The sequence below is a fragment of the Theropithecus gelada genome, chromosome 8 (genome assembly GCF_003255815.1).
Source record: "Theropithecus gelada isolate Dixy chromosome 8, Tgel_1.0, whole genome shotgun sequence".
In the NCBI taxonomy this organism is placed as follows: domain Eukaryota; kingdom Metazoa; phylum Chordata; class Mammalia; order Primates; family Cercopithecidae; genus Theropithecus; species Theropithecus gelada.
This window is the reverse complement of record NC_037676.1, coordinates 57,080,549-57,101,465: the sequence shown is the minus strand read 5'-3', so window position 1 is coordinate 57,101,465 and position 20,917 is coordinate 57,080,549. Positions and strand designations below refer to the sequence as shown.

At 40.9% G+C, this 20,917-nt stretch overlaps 1 protein-coding gene across 1 annotated transcript in view; it reads right to left on the bottom strand.

Moving 5' to 3' along the window:
• Positions 1–20,917, bottom strand: part of LOC112630252 (lipoxygenase homology domain-containing protein 1-like) — a 121,773-nt gene that overhangs the window by 8,628 nt on the left and 92,228 nt on the right. The window contains exons 8-9 of the mRNA XM_025394415.1: positions 8,223–8,377; positions 4,011–4,089 (exon numbers count right to left, since the gene is read on the bottom strand). The gene's annotated coding sequence lies outside the window, so the exon portion shown is untranslated. The remainder of the gene's footprint in view (positions 1–4,010; positions 4,090–8,222; positions 8,378–20,917) is intronic.

The window sequence follows — 20,917 nt, the reverse complement described above, 5'->3', positions numbered from 1 at the left end:
AGACTCCAAATAATACACAGTTTGAAGAGAAAAGATGGGAAAAGAATATAACCTAGATACTGTATTATGGCATATTTTTATTTTAGTGGAAAGAGTATTCAGAATGTAGGAAGGATAGTTTCATTAAAGAACTTTAAAATCATGTTAACTTTAAAATTACTTTTAACTTGCCTTAACTGAGTTCCTTAACTGAATTTCAAATACCCTAATCCCACCAGTCAGAGAAGCCCATCTAAATGTCCAAATATCCAGCCAAAACCTGGCCCTCACCCCCAGCCTACCTACCACATTTTCTTCTTCTCCTGTGAAGGTTTTTATGTTCTTCCAGGTCCCTTTGCCAAATGGACAATAGCACTGTGAAGGTTATTTTCAAATATTTATCATACTCCATTCTAACTTAATGTAAGTATTTCATATGTGTTTGTCACCATAGGCCCTGCCTGTGAGCACAGACACCCCATGCATCTCACTGATATTTGCATCCAGCCGGGGACTGGCATCCTGCAGTCCCTCAACAAAGAACCCTGGGGATGCAGTCTGAGGACCTCTGGAATCAGGACCCCTGGAGGTGCTTGTGTTGCAAGCGATAAACAGAAAAGCACATATACTTCTGATTACTTGGTACCCACTCAGGCAGAATCTCTGGGGTGGGCCCAGGGGTCTATTTTATTTAAGATACTCAGATAATTCCTAAATGTTCTGCAGTTCTACAAATTTGCTACAAATTTGAGTCTTTACTGAAGCTTTCTATGTATTCCGTTTGTGGTTAGATAACCGTGGACATAACAGTATTTGGGTTAAAAGAATAACACTGTATGTGGCTTCTTCTTAAAAATGGAAAGAAAAAAAATAACTTGAGAATCTCACTATCGTCCTTCCCATGCCTGCATGTTTTTTGTTAATGAATGTTTCATTCAAAAAAAAAAAAATCAGTATTTTGGAAGTTTGTTGCTCCCCCCATCAAAGACATTTCTGTATGAGTAAATTAGCCATGCAAACATGTTTAAAATCACAATGTCCCTTTCCTTCTTCCTTCTGTCATTTTTATTCTTTGTATCAAACAACCTTGGTTATAATATCATCCCCATCAAATGTCCAGCCTACCTCTTCAAATAAATGCCTAATTCTCCTTCCTCTGCCTGCAATAGTGATTGCCCTGATGTTGTGGTGGCAGTTTTCTCTACAGCAACGTCCTACAGTGACTCCACCTATAGTGATACCACTCCATAGTGACAATGCTCCACAGTGACACTGCTACAGTGACACCACCCTACAGTGACACCACCTACAGTGACACCACCCTGCACTGACACCACCTACAGTGATACCACTCTGTAGTGACAATGCTCCACAGTGACACACTCCACAGGGACACCACCCTACAGTGACACCACCTATAGTGACATTGATCCACAGAGACAACACTCCACAGTGACACCACCTATAGTGATATCACTCTGTAGTGACACCACCCTACAGTGACACCCCTCTACAGTGACAATGCTGCTCCACAGTGACACCTTACTACAGCAACACCACCCTATAGTGACACCCCTCGATGGTGACAGTACTGCTCCACAGTGACACTGCACTACAGCGACACCACCTACAGTGATACCACTTGACAGTGACAACACTCCACAGTGACACCGCTCTACAGTGACACTACCCGACAGTGACACCACTCTGCAGTGAAACAACTGTATAATGACACCCCTCTACAGTGATCCTGCTCTATGGTGACACTGCTCTACAATGACACCACTCTACAGTGACACTAGTCTACAGTGACACTGCTCTACAGTGACACTCCTTTACAGTGCCATGGCTGTGCACTGATGCCATTCTGCAGTGAAGCCACTCTATGGTGACACTCTTCTACAGTAATATCACTCTACAGTGACATCACTCTACAGTGACATCACTCTACAGCAACACTGCTCTATAGCAGCACTGCTCTACAGTCACATCAATCTACAGTGACACTGCTCTACAGTGACAACATTCCACAGTGACATCACTCTACAGTAACATTGCTCTACACTGGCACTGCTGTACAGTGACACTGCTCCACAGTGACACCACCTTACAGAAACGCCACTCTACAGTGACACCACTCCACAGTGATACCACCTTATAGAAATGCAACTCTACAGTGACACCACTCTACAGTGAGAGCACTCTGCAGTGATACCAGCCTACGGACACTGTTCTACAGTGACACAGCTCTACAGCAACACTACTCTACAGTGACAGTGCTCTACAGTGACAATGTTCCACAGTGACATCGCTCTGCAGTAACATCACTCTACAGTGGCACTGCTCTACAGTGACACCACTCTACAGTGACAGTGCTCTACAGTGACAATGTTCTACAGTGGCATCACTCTGCAGTAACATCACTCTACAGTGGCACTGCTCTACGGTGACACCACCTTACAGAAACACCACTCTACAGTGACACCACTCTGCAGTGACACCACAATGCTCCACAGTGACACACTCCACAGGGACACCACCCTACAGTGACACCACCTATAGTGACATTGATCCACAGAGACAACACTCCACAGTGACACCACCTATAGTGATATCACTCTGTAGTGACACCACCCTACAGTGACACCCCTCTACAGTGACAATGCTGCTCCACAGTGACACCTTACTACAGCAACACCACCCTATAGTGACACCCCTCGATGGTGACAGTACTGCTCCACAGTGACACTGCACTACAGCGGCACCACCTACAGTGATACCACTTGACAGTGACAACACTGTCAAGTGGAAGGAAGCATATTATGTCGTTCCTTCCTCTATTCGATTTCTTACTTCTGCCTTTTCCTAATAATTTCCTCTATACGATCCTGAACTCCTTGAACTATGTGTCTATTTTCTTTCTTTTCACGGCTACCTCACCTTTTCTGCTTCTGCTCCATTTGGTTTCTGCCATTATGGCCACTTTAAGGTCTTCCCATTCATTTTAAAGAGTTATACTGAAAATCATTTCACTGATTTAAATATGTTCATTCATGAATGGTCACTAATTAAACTATACTGTCAGGCACAATACTAGACACTAGGAAAATAAAGATAAATATTACATAATTCTAGCCTTTAAAAAACTCAAAATCTAGCAGAAAGAAAAAAGGAATATGGAAATCAATGTGATCAATGGTTTCAGTACTATGATATAAGTTATAATATAGAGTTACATTTTAGCAGTAGAACTGAAGTTTGAATTTAATAGTGCTAAGGGAGCCAGTAGGAAAGATACGAATGGAGTGGAATTGACAGGGCTTGGTTGATAGCTGTGCCTGGGGAGAAGACACGGAGGGAAAGGTTGGATCAGGGATGGTGCTCAAGTGACTGGTTTGCTGAAAAGTGTGGGATAAGGGACCCAGAGAAACACAGGGACAGACACGACAGACATGCAACTGTGAAGAATGCCTAGGAGCTCTAGGGATCACATACACGCACGCACGCACGCACACACTAAAGCTTTTGTCTTTCTGGGAAATTTCCTCTGTAATATAATCGTGTGCTTGTATAAGTCATGTAATAAACTCAACCTGACAAAACTTCATAAATTTACATTAAATATATTTAATGTAAATGTATATAATTTAATGTTCAGCCAATAAATGGTCACTATATAATTTAATTACTGACCATTTATAACCTTACATTATATTTAATGTAAATATACCTAATATAAATATATATCATAAATTTACATTAAATATTTATAAAAATATATTTAATGTAAATTTATGACATAAATATATATTATATAAATATATTATAATTATACAAATATAATTATAATATAATGTAAATTATATATAAATATAACTTCATATGTTTACATTAACTGTAATATAAAATAAGATTATTTTCTTATCTGAATTTTATATGACCTGTACATTTTTCTGTTCTTTCAACCTACTTTTTATACAATTTTTCATAAATTTGCAAAATAAACTTCTTACCAATAAACTAAATCTTACCTGGACCTGTCCCATCATGACTAATCAGAACTTTCTTCAATTTTCCGAGAGATACGGCCTTAATGGAAAAAATATCAACCTGCACAATAAAGAAATAAACTCAGTGACCATTAGGATATTTCCTTCCTCTAGAAAAAAATAGTATTACTATTGATACTATATTGTTACAATACTATATAATATTCTTACTACTACTATAAAAATTACCACTATTTTATGTGCAAAGTTCTACACTATGCTTTGTGAGAGACACAAAAACATGTAGAATATAATTCTTGCTCTCCTAAATCACAGAGTCTAGTAAAAAAGATTTTTAGAATGTAATTAGGAGATTTATTTTAAATCTACTATTACCAATAATAACAGCTCATAATCCATAGTATATGAGTAAGTGCCAAACTCTCCCAAGTATTTTTGACATATTAACTCATTGAATCTTCAGAACAGCCCATGAGGTCAGTACTACTCACCTCCTCATTTCACAGTTGAAGAGACCGAGGCACCTAGAGTTAAGCTACTTGTCCCAGGTCAATACCTAGTGGGTAAGGAGCCAAGTCTCAGACCCAGGAGGCTATCATCAGAATTGGTGCTTTCCACATTGTTCTATTTCTTAGTATCTTTTACTTTTAAATAAACTACGTATTGAAATATACGTATGTTTTAAAATAAACTATGAAATAGATACAGGTGTACAAATTACAAATGCACACTCAGCAAACACATCCATGTAACAGAGCCTTAGCAGCACCCAAGACCCCGACATGCCTCTCTCAGTCACCGTCTGCCCAAACGATATCCCCTATCGTGACGTTTAGCACTTTTAATTGGTTTTGCCTTGTTTGGGACCATATATCAACAGAATCCTACAGTGCGTTCTTGCTCCACCTGGCTTGTGTCACTCAGCGTGAGATTCATCTGTGCCATTTTGCTCAGCAGCATCTTGTTCATTTTCATTACTGAATATTACTCCAAATTATTCATCCACTCTACTATTTACAGACAAACATTATTCCTAGAATAGTGCTGCTCGGAACATTCCTATACGTGTCTTTTCATGATATCTGCATATATTTCTGTTGGGAAACAGCTGGGTTATGGGGGTGTGTGTGTGTGTATAGGAAGTCTCGCTTTTTAAAAATGTTTATACTAATATGCACTCCGTATGTGAAGCATATGAGAGTTCAAAGTGCTCCACGGGTGAATCAATATTTATTGTTATTCTTTTTAAGTTTAACCATCTGATCACGCACAGTAACACTTCACTGTGGTTTTCATGGACTCTTCCTGATTATTAATAAGGCTGGGGAGGCTTTTTATGTTTGTTGGTGATTTGGATACCCTGATTTGCAGAGCACATATTCAAGTGTCATGCCCATGTTTTAAATGGGGTTTTCAGTCTTTTTCTTGTTGCTCTGTGGTTTTTTTATACACAGTCCGCAAACAAGTCTTTTGTCGGTATGTTTCTACAGTATCTTCTCCCACCGTGTGCCTTCCCTTTTTACTCTCTTAACGGTATCTTGAGGAACAGAAATCTTTAATACTAAAATAGTATAATTTATCTTTTTCCCCTTTATGCTGTATGATTTGTCTTTAAAGTTTTAGTTTATAACTGTCTATGCATGTTCATAGCGACATCATTCACAATAGCTAAAAGGCAGAAGCAACCCACGTGTCCATCGTGGAGTGAATGGATAAACAAAACAGGAAATGTTTTCAAACATTATTCAGCCTTTCAAAGGAAAGATGCCCTGTCACATGCTACAACATGCATGAACAACACAATAAAATACTACTCAGCCTTGCAAAGGAAATAAATCCTGTCACATGCTACAACATGCATGAAATTTGAGGATATTATGCTAAGTGAAGTTAGTCACAAAAAGAAAATACTGTATGATTCCACTTATATGAGGTACCTAGAGTAGTCAACTCATAGAGACATAAAGTAGAATGGTGGTTGCCAAGGGCTGGAGGACGGAAGAATAGAGAGTTGTTTAATGAATACTGAGTTTCAGTTTCGCAAAATGAAAAGAGTTCTGGAGATGGATGGTAGTAATGCTTACACAATAATGTGAATGTACTTAAACCATTATACTTACACTTTAAGAACATTATACTTAAAAATGGTTTAAAAATAAATTTTATGTTATGTGTATTTTACCACAAATAATTTTTTTTTTTTTTTTTTTTTTTTTGAGACAGAGTCTTGCTCTGTCACCCAGGCTGGAGTGCAGTGGTGCTTTCTTGGCTCAATGCAACCTCCAGTTCCCAGGTTCAGCCTCCTGATTCTCCTGCCTCAGCCTCCTGAGTAACTGGGACTACAGGTGCCCGCCACCATGCCGGGCTAATTTTCGTATTTTTAGTAAAGGTGGGTTTTCACCATGTTGACCAGGCTGGTCTCGAACTGCTGACCTCAAATGATCCACCCACCCCGGCCTCCCAAAGTGCTGGGATTACAGGCATGAACCACTGTGCGCGGCCCACAATTAAACGCTTTTAAAGTCCTAGTCAACCCCCTAGATTATGAGGATTTTCTTGCATCATATCTTCTAGATATTTAATTGCTTTACCTTTCACATTTAGACATAAAGTTACATAAAACTGATTTGGGGATTTGATGTAAAATAGGAGTTGTGATTTTTTTTCTATAACAATATCCAATTTAAAAAATTTGTTGAAATTTTTCAGTGCTTTCGCTGATGCTGCACATTAGGATGTGTGGATCTGTTTCTGGACTCTCTTCTGTTTCTCTGCTATATTTGACTTTCTTTGTACAAATTGATGCTGTCTTAATTACCATAATTTTATAAGTCTTGATACCTGGTACTGTAATTCCTCGGCTTAGTTTTTCTTTTTCAACATTATTTTAGATGTATTTGGCTGCATTTCCACATAAATTTTATAATTAGATTGCCAATTTCTGTTTTAAAAGAGTTCCTGAGATTTTGATTGATATTACATTAAAATTGCAGATCAATTAGACAGCAGTAAGAACTTTATAATACTGAGTCCCTGAACATAGTATATTTCTTTTTCTTTTCTTCTCTCTTTTCTTTTCTCTTTCTTTCCACCTTTCTTTCTCTTTCTCTCCCTTTCTTTCTCTTTCTTTCTTTCTTTCCTTCTTTTCTTTCTTTCTTTTTCTTTCTTTTCCTTCCTTCCTTTCGCTTTCTTTCTTTCTTTCTTTCTCTTTCTCTCTCTCTTATCTTTTTTTAGAGATGAGGTCTTGCTAAGTTGGGCTAGGCTCAAGCAATTGTCCTATCTCAGCTTCCCATGTAGCTATGTTTTAATTTTTTTTCCAATAATATTTTATAATTTTTTATTTAGAAGTCTTGCCTTGGCCACCTCAATGCCTGTGGTGCAATGGGCCACGGGCCATGGATGGAGTAACCACAATGGCAGAGATGGAGTTTGTCTGTGCATGGCCATAAGACATGAGTTACTGTCCCCCAAGGCTGCTCCTGTCACTGCTGCTCCTGGTGCCCAGTCTGGTGGCTCTGGTCCTAGAGTGATCCAGTCCCTGCTGCCAACAGCAGTGACTTCTAGAATGCACACTTCTACTGACTCTTCCTCTTTTCCTCTCTCACTCTCTGCTTTCCTTCACTGCTACTTCCTGGGATCACTGCTCTCAATGATGAGTTGCAGGACATGTCCCTGCTCTGCTTTGAGAGGACTCACACTAAGGTTGCCACTGTTCAAGTGAGAAATCCCAGCCCCAGGAGGCCTCCTAAATCTCTGAACAGCATCTCAGACTCTCCACTGCTCCACTGCTACTTTTTGACTGGCTTATTGATTCCAAGCTTCCCCTTACAAATGTTGGAAAGCCATGCTGATACCAAGTTCTCCTCTGCACTTTCTTTCTCTCCAGGATCTTGGGCCCTCAAGCCCTAACTGCCTGGGTAGCTCTCTCATACCTTTAAAACCAGTTTAAAAGATGTTTTATCAAATGTTTCTAGTTGTTCTCAGCAGGATGCCCATTTTGTTATAGCTGAGTCTGCCCTATCTGGAAGTAGAATATTGCGTTTGTTGGGTTAAGTCCCATCCTCTACTCAACTCCAGAACAATAACATGCACACTAAGAAATGACCACACCTCCCTGAATTCCTCACAGGAATCAACTGAGCATCTCAGATATTTTCTGTTTGTGTGTCTTTTTGTTAAATAAATTAAAGGAAGGATAGTCGGTAAAAACAGATGAAGACCTGTTTCTGTTACCTGTCCACGTTGAAACTTGATTTCATTGTTTTTGGACTGATGAAGTCTCCGTTTTCCTGAATCTCCTCTGGTACCGATGAGGTTGATAAATACATTAGACTCTGTTTCTGCACCTAGCATTGTGCCAGTATATGTGCGAATCTCATAAAGCACCACTGAAATGTAAGAAATCTGATATTATCTTTCTCATTTTTATTTATCTCTTTGAATGTAGCTAGATATTCTACAAAGAAATCAGAATGTTTTCTCATCTAGTGGATGTGAGTTTCTCTATGGTACTTGGCCCCAGCTCTTCTTCTTCTATGTACCCTCTTTCAAACATACTTTCAGCTACTTAATGTTTACCTCACTCATACAGACTCTCAGTTATTCCCAGAACTACTGTTTCAAAATAATTATTGTTAGCAATGATGTACTTTCATTAACCACTGCACTTTCACAGTTATTATGAGAAGTTGTACTTTTAAAAAAACAAAAACTCTCCTCTCTCTTAATTAGATGAAAGCGGCCATTTTTCCCCCTAAAGTTTGGCTGTTCTAATCACAGCTGGTCACTCATGCTGCTACTTCTTGGAGATTATTCTAATAATGGAGATTTTTAATAGCCCTGTTGACAGAGAAAAAATAACAAAGATCCCAGAGAGATGCAAATTTAAATATATATATTTTTATAAGTCCAGTAAGGTACCAGCAAATTATAATCCACTATATTTGACCTTAGAATTAAGGCAATTTCTGAGACATTGATAGAAGTCAATAGTTAGAAAAGAGATTGTTCTTGCTGCTATTACTAGTAAGAATAATATCTGGGATACAATGGGTACTTTTTATTCCAAGATCTTAGAACTCTTTATAAATCATGCTTTGTGCAATTGAGCAGTTTCATTTATAGAAATTCACATTAACATTTTCTGAAGAACTCAGACATGAAAATCCAACAAGTAAGGAAACAAGGTAAGTGAGAAACATGGGCTGTTTCCATCATGCCTGACCTTTATAAAGACAAATGTGGTATATTGGGAAATGGTATAAGCAGAGAAGATAAATCAGTTTCTTTGTGCAGTCTTACATATTCAAAACTACCCCAGAGTGAAACCCAGCTGAGTGTAAACAGAAAATTAGAACACTTCTCATGAATTTAGGACAACCAAAGAAATCTTTAAAACAACCTATAAAGAAGAGTTGGTCTTACAACCTGTGGAATTGCCTGGACTGAATTAAGTGAAAGCTTCTCCTAGAATTCTTCATGAAAACAAGTATGATGCTTGTGAGGACCAGCATGATTTGATGTCTTTATATAGAGAAATCAGGCTTCTGTTCACTGAGAAATCTTTTAAATTTCAGTTGAAGGGTGAACTTGCTTATGATTTTTTTTAAAGGGAGATGTTAAAATATTAAAACAGATACAAAGTAAGACAATTAAATGAATAGTTGAAGGTGTTTGAAAGTATACATAAAAAAGCGTTTAGAACACAAACCACATATTGACAGCACAAAAAGCAACACTCAGCCCTTCCTCAACCATCACACATCCCTAATGAAATCATGCAGCTTCCTGCTAACCTGCACATGGCCTCAGATACTTCTCAACACAGTGTCCCCAGAAGCTGCTCCAATTGATTAGGTTATATGCACCTCATATGTACCTCAAAAAGCATGCATGCACGTGTGCGCATGCGCACGCACAGACACACACATGCGTGGTTGCCATCTAAATAATTCAAAGAAAGAAAATGTACCAGAAATTTAGAACAAGGTTGTTATCATAGTGGAGCACTAAGTTTTATTCTCAAACCAAGTTAAAAAGAGTTACATAGTTTAAGTTGGGAGATAAACAAAACACAATTCTGCCCACCCCGCCTGGAGAAACAGACATTTTTGCTGGAATCTGTAACATTGACTTTGTTTTCACTATACTACATAATATGATTCACTAAGCATTTGCTATAGCAGTACAACAAAAGCATGTAAATTCTTTTTTAGTGCTAAATTCATAACAATAATTTCTAACTTCAGAATTTTTTTTCTTGATCTTTAAGGCAATATGAAATTCTTCTTTATCTAACTTAACTCCAAGAGAGAACTTCAATAATGCTTAGTTAACATGTCACTTAGACACACCCTGAAATATCAGGTGTTGCAAACAAGTCTGAGTAAGCAAAGATTGTATCAGCTCCTTTCTTCAGTCCTTCTCCTTGGGCATGAAAAGTCAACGCTCAGTGTTGTTGATTTAAAAGCCCAGCCATATGCCCTAGCTAACAAATATTCATTCTATTGTAAAATATACAAGGCTGACAAATTATCTGACCTCAAGAGAAGGATACATACAAGGAGATGAACTCCCGGGGGAGCTCAATGATAAGTCTAAAATATGTCAGAAGAGAACTTAAAATTAGCTCGAATACTTGACAAATACGAGGATAGATTTCAAGATGTCAATGTTTTCCAGAATGGAGATCATTTTACCTGAATATATTTAAAGACAGGTATTACTGATACCTGTCATTCAGGCTACAGATAATCTTCTTAAAGCACCATTTTTTAGAAGTGGCTATTACTGCATCTATCACTGTCATTTAGCTAAAAGTATTTGAAAAAGTAGATTTGTTGTTGGTTATCCATATATGTTGGACATTTCTGCCAAATTTTTTAAATGTTCTTTTTACCATGCTTGATGTTAAATTTTCCTTTCTGACAATTAGCCACTAACTTCAAGTGCTTATGAAAACCTTACATGACAAAGCCAGAAGCATAGCATAAAATGCTTTTCTTCCTATTTGCCACAATTGTCACCCAATTCAATTGACAGCTACACTATGTATTTTCACTATTTTTTCACTTTTGTTTGCAATGTCGTTATCTTCAACACTCTCATCCTTATATTTTGTATTATTTATTACCATTTTAACAATTCCCCCATCTGTCAAGGAATGCAAACACATGTATTATCAAAGCTCAGCATGTTTAATGTCTGATTTCTTTAACTTATTCATTATTTGGGCTTATAAATGTACCGACTACATAAATAAGATTTATATGATCTTATTAGTGGTACAAAAATCTTTCAAAATCTTCACCTGCAGGTTTATTTTCAAACATCTTTGTAGGCCCAAATTTTTGCTAAGTGTTTGTTAATGATTATTTATCAACCTCAACTCCAAGCATTAACAGCTCCATAAATAGTATCCTTAATCCCTGGATTCTTCAGTCTCTGCTTACTGCAGCAAGCACAGAATTTTTTTTTAATATGCTTGCTTTTCATGGGGACATATAATTGCTTAGTCATAAGGATATATTTAAAATGTCACATGGCTGGAGAAGGGGGATGATATGATTTTTCACTAGAAGTCTGGGAGAGGGATGTGCAAAAAATTTGTCCAAGCACAACAACTTAATTTTTTTTTCCAGTCCAATTTTACTGCAATGAATGAATTCAGCTGCTTGGTCTCCTGGTTGATTGTCGAACCAGTAAAAAACAAAAAACAGAAAATACAATGTACTTCTGTGTTTTTTGTTTTGTTTCGTTTTTTTAATTTATATAAGAATGCACAGGTGCACTGTAGCCTCCTTCAGAGTTCCAGGTGTTGGCATTCCCTAACTTCTGCCTGCTTGATGGGCAGCCTTGCCACACCCAAGAATGGTTGACTTGGCTTAGTGTCACTGGTCTGAGAGCTTATCAGTCATTAGGAAGCTTCTCTAAAATATCATCCCAGGCCGGGTGTGGTGGCTCGCACCTGTAATCCCAGCACTTTGGGAGGCCAAGGTGGGCAGATTACTTGAGGTCAGGCGTTTAAGACCAGCCTGGCCAACATGGTGAAACCCCATCTCTACTAAAAATGCAAAAATTTGCAGGGTGTGGTGGCGGGCGCCTGTAATCCCAGCTACTCGGGAGGCTGAGGTAGGAAAATAGCTTGAACCCAGGAGGCAGAGGTTGCAGTGAGCCGAGATTGTGCCACTGCACTCTAGCCTCGGCGACTGAGTGAGACTCCATCTCAAAAAAATTAAAAAATATTTTTAAAAAAATCATCTTGGGAAAGAACTGTTCTTCATCACTAAACTTTTTTTATCTCTTTAAATACGTTCATTATAAGTCTTCAAATTTTTAGTTTCTTCGCTATAATACCACTGCATCGTGATCCAGTCTCTTTATTTACTTTTGACACAGTTGTACTATACAGAGATTACATTATTTTGGCTGTGAGTTCATATTTCTGTGATGGTATAGGAGTCTCCATCCAGCAGTGTGTATGGGAGAAGAGCCTTAAACCAGATAGCATCTGTGTCTTCTGCAGCTGTATCGTTGGGCCCAATTCACACCAGGCAGGGACAGAGGATGATCGGGACACACCAACAACCAGACAGCTGCAGTTTATCTCTCCTTACCACTCCTACAAGCACTCCACCAGGACCTTGTCCTCAGGCCCCAGGAAGAACAGGATAGGAGGAGGCATTCCTTAGAAGCCAAGGAGCCCATGAGTCTTGGGGCTCAGAGGAGAGTGCAGAAGCAGGTGGACATTGACAGAGACTCCTAAGCTCCACCTGCTGCCTCAGCTCCTGACTCAAGCACTTGTACTGCCCGAGATGACTGCCAAGGATGCCTGCGCCAGATATCTGAGCCCACACATAGGTGGGGCAGGGAGAAATGAGTGCAAAACTGCAACAGGAGGGAGAAGGGATAGGAGAGGAGGGAGAGAGAGAAATCACATGTATTTTCATGTTGTGGGAAATTTTTCTAAAATTAAGAGCAGATTAAAACAAAACAAAAGCTATATATATATTTTACAGGACTAGAGGCCAAAGACACAGAAGTAATAGAAGTGAGAGGGGACCTGCAGGGAAGAGAAGCAGCAGCTGTTTGATTCATTCTGCAGTTCTCTACTCAGAGCCCCGCACTGCTCTGGGGACTAGCCCTGAAGAGTGTGGGCAACTTAGCTGTCCCCAAAAAGTGGACCCCACACACACTGCCCCAGAGCCTGAGCTGGGAAACAGGGACAGTGGTAGCAGGAAAGTGTGAAGAACCATGACAGCTTAATGAATAGCAGCAGGTTGGATAAAGCCAAGGGCCTGTGATATCTATCAGCAATCCACCAAGAGAGTAGAGGGGCTCCCAGAGCCCAGAGGTGACCAAATACAGCTCACGAGTCAGCAGCTACTGTGCTTGATGCCTGTGGCCTGGACGACCTCCTCTCAGAGAGCCAGTGGAAGGATTGCACAATCTAAAATGAACGCAACCAAAACAAAGCCCTGCTTTCTACCATTCAGAACTGAAATTTCATCTGTCAAAAGATCGTTATTATCACCATCATTCTGGTAAACACATCAGGATACTATTATGAGATCGTAGCTGAGACTTTTCTTCCCTACATTTTTCTTTCTTGCCCTGAGGGCCCTGGGGCCTCCTGGGACTGACACTTATTTCTTGGGGGAAGACAGTTCTGAATAAGGCCTAGAACAAAAAGTCCACTGATTTCTGAAACAGACTGAAAGAATCTTAGGAGAGATATCACTTGTGAAAGATGTGACTACTCATTGTAAGAGTTTTTGAACAAATCTCTCTCTTTTTTTACAAGAATTTAGAGAAAAAAGTCCCTTTTCCATCTCCCTCCCTCCCCTCTGCCTCCTTCCCTCCTTCCCTGGTGTCTCTGATTTGGCCTGAGCAATGCACCAGCAGAGGCTGAGGGTTGGATCTCGGGGGCAGCCCTGAGGCAGCATCCTGTTGTCCAAGCAGCCAAGAGGAGTGTGGGAAAGGCAACAGAGTGCCCTCATCAGCTCTCACCCCTGCTGCTAAGAGAAGCATGGAATGGCTGAGATCAGTGTCATAGTCCCAAAGGGACACATTTTTCTAGCCAGGGTGGCACAGAAACTAGAGCCATGGTGTGATGTGTGCTTCCTTCAGCAGACATTACCAGTGAGGGAGGAGGTGACTCCCAAAGACAAACAGAATGAGACTTTGGGGAAGGCCAAAGAGAACTGAAGGTAGCTCTCGCACCTTCAGACACGAGGACCATATCTGGGAACTAAGGTATTCACGTGGAGTAGGAAGAGGGGCAGAATGAGAAGAAAGAATCCTGAATTGGTCAGTTTTAGACCAAAAGAAACTAAATTCAACTCCATACTAGAAGCGTCTGAGTTTATTCGGAGTCAAAATGATTAAGATTTCCACCATCAGTAGCAACAAGGGTGTGGGTTATTTTTCAAGTCAAGTATGTTAAAGTATAATTTAACATGCAGTAAAATTCACTTTTAAGATATAGTTTGATGAGTATTACCAAATGCGCACAGTCTTGGAACTACTACCACAATCAAGATAGAGAATATTTCCATCACACCCAATACTTTCCTAGGAAGGGCTGTAGACTTTAATCAGTTGTGGAGAAGGAAAAAGCTTATATTTTGCACCCCTCAAAGTTATCATTATGAAGATTCAAATCCACCACATGATGGTGAAAACAATGCAGATATAGCAGTAACCTGGACCATGTCTAGAAAGATGGTCTCATACATGACACGTGTCTGTTTCTTAAATGAATGAATGTATAAAGGAATTGAAGCTAATTAATTGTTTATAATATATACTATATTTAGTATAGTTCTGTTTTTAATCTGGATTTCATTTTAATGGTCATCTCATATTCTTTTCGGGCCAAGAAGTTTTTCTTTCCCTTGGTGGCCCATTTCTGATTATGCAAGGTAAAGTGAGAACTGCAGACATGTGGCAATGAGGGCAGCCCTTCACAAAGCTGGCTGGAATGGAGTAGCTTAACTATTTAGAGACCAGAAGTTTATCTGTGGAATGAAATTGAGTCTTCCCCTATCAGACTTCTATGTGTGTCTATAAATGCATAGAACATTAGGACCAGTAGATGTTTCAGGAGGAAGGGCCACTTCTAACCTAGTCTAAGATGTTGCAGTTGAACATGAGCAAGGAAGCACTGAGGACCACAAAATTTTGGTCCCAGTAGTACGCATGCAAAGGAGCAGGCGGCTGCCTCCCCCACAGCTGGCCATCTGTCAGTAATAGGAAGTGATAATAAATTAGTTGAGCCAGGCAATTTTCCTGCTAGATTTAAGCAGCTATTGCCAGAGAAATGCCCTAAAAGGAAGCAATCTCCTCAATTTAGGATGATTTTGAACAAACCACGAAAGAATATTTGGTAATTGTGTTGTTAAGATCACTTGAAGTTATCAGTGCTCTATCAGGCAATGGCTTTGTCTACAGGACTGTCTATAGCCCGAGCTGCCACTTCTGAGGGCACTGCTGCAGAAGTCCACTCATCCGTGCAGGGGGCGTCTTGGTTTCCTTGCTCCTAACTCCCATATTCCTAGGGGCAGGGCTCATGTTTTTTCAGGTTAGAACCCCCAGCTCCTAGCACACATAAATATCTGCTGAATAAAGAAGCGCTCCCTCATCCCTCCGTCGATGAGTCCTGTGCACCGCGCTCTGCTAGTTGCCAAAGAACCACTGATCAGGTATGAATCATCTAAAGAAGGCAGCGGCTGCTCCCCACCCAGAGCTGTGTCCTTCCCAGGCCACCTTCCCAGGCACTCTGCAACTCCCGCCCCAAAGTGTTCCTCCCTGATAGTCATTGGAACTTGTCTCTTCCTTCCTAACTTTGTTCTTGTTCCCCACTTCACCCCAGGGGCCACCTAGCTTCTGGCCCTTTGACCACATCTCCTAGACCCAGGTCCATACATGTCAGTGGCACGGACAATAGAATTTCGCTTCCCAGACTCTGACTGTCTCTAAGGAGTGCCATCCACCAGCGTGTGGAGGGACTGAAGAGGGGTGAGGTGGGGACCTGGCATGGTGAGCCCTTCATGTCAGACTCTGGGCTAGAAGCTCCCCCTAAGAGAGCTCATTTAGAATGTCTCCTCATCTCCTTTACACAATGTGACCCAGTGGCGTCATTCATTTTCCTTCCATCCAAACTATCCAAGATTTCTCAATCTGCTCAATTGGCTCGGGAAATATTCTCCATTTAACAAATCAACAATAGGATCACATAAGAATATCATTTTTCCAGCTGTATCCCTAATGTTGCAGACGTCTGTTCTCCTAACAAGGTGTATAGTTCATATTTTATTGGGAAATGATCTATGGGACTTAACCTAGAAAAATGTGCCCTTGTGCAAACATGTATGCAAACATGTCTACACACACACACACATGCAAACACAGAGGCAAGCATGTCTGCACACGCACACCCATATGCAAACACAGAGGCAAGCATGTCTACACACGCACACCCATATGCAAACACAGAGGCAAGCATGTCTACACACGCACACACATATGCAAACACAGAGGCAAGCATGTCTACACACGCACACACATACGTACACACAGAGGACTCCGCAACCTTTATTAGGGGCAAACAGCATTACACTCCAGTGAAATCCATGAGACCTTACATCTTAATTAGGACCCTAACCAGAAGATTCTCCACTCAGGCCCTTCTATAGGTTGGTGCAAAAGTAACTGCGGTTTTTGCCATTAAAAGTAAATAAATTGAGGAGCTAAATACATAAATTGAAGCTAAATAAATAAATAAATTGAGCTAAATATTTATTTAGCTCCTCAATGTACAGAAGGTGGTATGAAGCGTTCTTTGGGCCACCCGGCCTCCCAACTCTGTCCAGCTGGTAAATCATCCCGGGGCCATGCTCTCTCAGCACACTGTCTTTCATCTCGGGAAAAAGTTCTGAACAAGTTTCAGGTTCTACCTACCTTGGTGGACATAACCAAATAACCATGAAGTTCAAGGAGAAGGCTAGAAGGCCATGAACTTCTCATTGATGCCCTCAGCCTTATCGCAGGGCACACAATATTGTCAGTTAACATGGGTATTTTTTGTGGAACCTTTCCTAATCAGAACAAAGAGTGCAATTGCGTTTCGGGGACTTGCCTAGTCCCTTAGTCTTAGCCATGAGGCTCTAATGCGCCTAGGTAACACTAATGACTGCCCCAGGGACTCCTCACCTGCCCCCTCTCCTGGCTATTGGGCCTACTTCCCTCTGCACCTGAGCCCTGCGATGCTGTGCAGGGACGGCTACCAGCCCCCGCAGAACTGGAGCAAGTGTGGGCACAAGGACCCTGGAGCTCTGCAGGCAGAGCAACCAAACTTCCCGAAGACAACCCCTAGGCTGAAGCGTCCCTTTGATTTAATTAATGAACCATTTTAGTGCTTTCTCTCAGGTCATCAAGAATTAAGCTTTTGGAGCACTCATTGTGGTGAGATCACATTGATACAGCCCAAAAAAATCAGATCTCAGGAACAGATGGCAAATGAGATTCAGCGTTAAACATGTGCAGACAGTTCAGTTCCAGTCTGCACTGAAGGTTTAGGATCCACGACCATATACGGTGGTGGTTTGGGGCTGCATCATCCTGTGCCTCTTGGTTGAAAGTACATATCTGATTGCTGAAAAAGAAATACCTCTGGGCCAGGCACCATAGCTCACACCTGTAATCTCAGCACTTTGGGAGGCCGAGGCGGGTGGATCACCTGAGGTCAGGAGTTTAATACCAGCCTGGCCAACAGAGCAAAACTCCGTCTCTACTAAAAATACATAAATAAATAAATAGAATAAAATACCTGTAGTCCCAGCTCCTCAGGAGGTTGAGGCAGGAGAATCGCTTGAACCTAGAAGGTGGAGGTTGCAGTGGGCTGAGATTGCACCACAACACTCCAGCCTGGGCAAGACTCTGTCTCACACACACACAAAAGAAGTACGTCTGAGCCATAGAGAGAAAAGGGATGCCATAGTTGGGAGGGGACTAGAGTTTCTTGCAGTTTTACAGAAGGTTGCCAGGAAAGCGGCACTGGAAACGTCCCTTGGATCAGAGACCTGAGCACACATGAAGAGCTGGCCATGTAGGGGCCTGGGCAAGGCCTGTGATAGCAGACGGGACAGAAAGGGCAGGGGCCTGAGGACTTCGGGGATGCAAGCCAGAGTCACGACGGAAATAGAGGCTGGAGTCAGGGACAGCGGGTGGTGGTGGGACACAAGTAGGTCCTTGTAGGACATTGTGATGACTTTGGCTGTTACTCTTAGTAAGTTAGAAAATCTTTGGAGGGTTGTAAGCAAAGGAATGACATAATCTGACTGACATTTTAAGAGGGTCACTCTGTCAATGGGGTTGAGAACAGCGTGTACTAATCCCAAAGCGCTCTTTGTGATACCAGTGTTCCCATGATAGCAGCTAAATGCTTCGAAGGAAGGAGGGGAATGAATGATTTTAGTGTACTGAGTGCCTCCTCTGTGATGGGCACCCATTGCGCTGCTCTGCTGCACTCCTGGTGGAAACCCCACAGGAGGCTCATGGCCTGGGTTTGCCTAAAAAGGTCTCCACTGACACTGCTGTCCTGAAATAATGATTCAGAGCCCTTCTTCACTCTCAAAAAAAGTCCTGGTTTAGATGGTGAATTAAATGGAAACCATTCTGGTAATAGATGTTATATTTCCCATTTCACAAAGAAAGTAACAGAAACTCAGAAAACCTGGCCACTTGCCCCAATTCACATAGTCAGTGATGGAGACCTGGATTTGAGGCCAGATGCTGTGTATCTGAACTACAGTCCTCTTGTGGACGAAAAGGTCTGAATCATTCTGAAGCCCATGTTTTCCCCTCACATATTGACGAGTACTGTGATAAAGGCTAAAGCATTAAAGAAAGCTTGTCTTTTTTTTTTAAATTTAGCTCAGTTGTTATCTAAAACTTGCTATAGGTTGTCAGCAGGCATTTCAGCTTATTTTCTCGTGACTTCAAGTTTCATAAATGCAAATATTTTGAAGCAGGCATATTTCAAATATGATGGTACTTTAATACATTCTCAGATGGTTATTTCTTGATTTGAAGTAAAGCCCTTCTGACCACTTGCCAAAGGCTGGCATCAAACATTTCTTCACCCATAGATGGGGCCTCGAACCTCACCTTCCTTTATCATCCATCTCTCCTGGAGAGAGCCTGGAGCCAGAACGTGAGGCAAAGCCACCTCAAGCTGAGTCGGCATTCTTATCAGCCTTAAGCATCCCTGCCAGGCCGTTAACTAAAGACTCTTAAGGACAACAAGCCAAGGGCAATAGGCATCTCCTCCGGGCTGCTCCCCACCAACACCGCGGATGGTGAATAAATCAGAGAAAGACATGAAACAAGCTGCACTTGGCAGTGCTGGCCTCTGGGAGGAGATGACTATAATCCACCAGCAATCTAGCTCAGCCCCCAAAGCATGATGACTTATAGACTAGTAGTCTCAAAACCCTCTCCTTTTGAAAACATTCCAGCAATCCTTTGAAAATAAGAGGCAAGGTCACAGAATTAATCGGCTCAGAGTGTAAGTGCCAACTGCTTGGAAAACCACTCTTTCTGTGCTATGAAATTAAAAAGTACCCAACCCTCGAGTGCATCCGTAGGACTTTACCAGCCTGGCAACTCCAAGAAAAGTATCGGTAGCTTAATCATTTAAAAGTTTCTCCTCATGACTCCCTGTGTTTTTCCCGTGGCCAGCTAGAGAATGCTACGACAGAGGGACAGACAATCCCACAACGTTGAAGGTCAACATTTCCTTCCTTCTCTTCTCAAAGCCAAACCAAGAAAGTATCAGTTCATTGGTCTGAATCCACTGTGGGCTTTCCTTGATGTTATGGGAATAACAAATGAGCCTCTGGATGGCACCAAGATGACTTTCCAAAAGACGGTACTCAGCATGCCCAGACCGCTCCTTGCCCACCCATGAGTTTTGGTCTCTGTTTAATTCCTGAATACTGAGGTGTTATTATTTTTTTCATTTTCTTATTTTAATGATTTTAATGATTAATCTGGGAAAAGGGCAACTGGATTGATATTGCAGAGCCTGAGAAAAATAAGAAGACTTGGTCTGATTAGCTGTAAGTATCATTATTACATTATATTCTTCTGCTGGAGAAAGTACCTTAAGAAATGGTTAGTCCGCTTCAGCTAAGAAATTAACCCCTTTAAATGGGAAATGCTAATGGATAAAGTTTCATTAGCTAGTTTGGAGAAAGGATGAACAGAAAGATGCAGGGAAGACATGCTGAGCCTTTATTGCTGCTCGAGTTAAATGGACCCAAAATCAATAGCTCATTTAAGATACAATGCAGTTTCTCTTGGACCTCAAATTAAAAAACAACAACAACAACAACAAACTCATACAACTGCCTTCCACATTTTTTTTTTCCTTTTTGCATGTAACAAATGTGCTCCAATAGAAGCAACTGAAAGAAATACAAATGAGTTGTCTAATAGGGTTGAAAGTTCACTTTAAAATAATGCAGCCTTGGGCAGATCACCTGAGGTCAGGGGTTCGAGACCAGCCTGGCCAACATGGTGAAACCCCATCTCTACTAAAAATGCAAAAATTAGCCAGGCAAGGTAGCTCATGCCTGTAATTGCAGCTACTCAGGAGGCTGGGGCAGGAGAATCGCTTGAACTCGGGAGGTGGACGTTGCAGTGAGTCGAGACTGCACCACTGCACTCCAGCCTGGGCGACAGAGAAAGACTCTATCTCAATAATAATAATAATAATAATAATAATAATAATAATGCAGCCTTTAAAAACATAACAAATTAAGAAATATGTAGTATAGCACGCCATCAGAGTTCTTCTGTTTCTTATCAGTACCATGGACTTCAACATTTTTTTAAACATCATTTTTCAAAAGTAGAATGAATTT